Source organism: Exserohilum turcica (assembly GCF_000359705.1).
Source record: "Exserohilum turcica Et28A unplaced genomic scaffold SETTUscaffold_20, whole genome shotgun sequence".
NCBI classification, from domain to species: domain Eukaryota; kingdom Fungi; phylum Ascomycota; class Dothideomycetes; order Pleosporales; family Pleosporaceae; genus Exserohilum; species Exserohilum turcicum.
Genome location: NW_007360026.1, coordinates 653,202 through 654,250, shown reverse-complemented (window position 1 = coordinate 654,250; position 1,049 = coordinate 653,202).

The window sequence follows — 1,049 nt, the reverse complement described above, 5'->3', positions numbered from 1 at the left end:
CGGATCCGAATTCGGACCCGACTAGGATAGGTATATATTGAGACACTCCCTGTAGCTAGCTCTGTAGACTTTTGATATCCTTTCGTACAAGGCCTATGGGTGGCTTGTTGAATCTAGGCTCTTTGTGATCCCACGCACTCCCATATGCCTCTGAGTGATCCTACGACCGAAACAGATCCGACCTGCCTTACCTGCGCCGTTACATTATATAACTTATACTAAATTACTATAATCTAAAGTAAATTAACTCTTCTAACTTATATAAAAACTACTTATATAGCTAAAATAGTAATACTTTAAGAAAGAGAATGATATTAAACACTAGATTCCTAGGTATAGAAGAAGGCTTAATTAAAAGCATTTTAGCTAGCTTATAATATAGAATTCTAAAGCTTATATAAAAGAGAGGCTAAGGATTTATCTTAGAACATAATACTACCTACTACTACTATTAAGGTCTTACCTTGCTAGTCCGTGTCTAAGTTACTAGTAGTACTAATAGTAAGACACTATAATATCAAGTAATAATAATTTTAACTGGCCTGTAAGATAGCCCTTCCATTGCGCTGTGAGATTCACTGCGTTGCGAAATCCACAGCGGCAGCATACCGGAACTACTCGTAGAACAAATCGCATGGCCCTTTTCACCAAAGATGGTGCTAGGGCTAACACTCGGAAGGTGTACCGAGATAGCATGAAGAAACCAAATTGAAGGGGTTTAGCCTATGACACTTGTAGGCTATCTTCACTTAGTGATGGCGCCGTAACCTGATTTTTTGCATACATCTAAGAAGCTGAATTAATACTTGATAGGGGAAAGGGGCATATTAGGACACTGCTCCAAGGCTACATTCAGGTTGGACACGGCTATTGTGGGGCAAAGGCCACCTGATATCCGTCCGATATCTAGCTGGTTAATGAAGGAATAGGATCTTATTATTGTCAATACCTCTTCATAAACAGCTGTTGGGTAGTAAACTGGCACCAAAGTAGAGCGCAGCTTGAGCAGCGGATTGGTGGTCTCTAAGTGGCAGCTGCCGTTGCAGCTG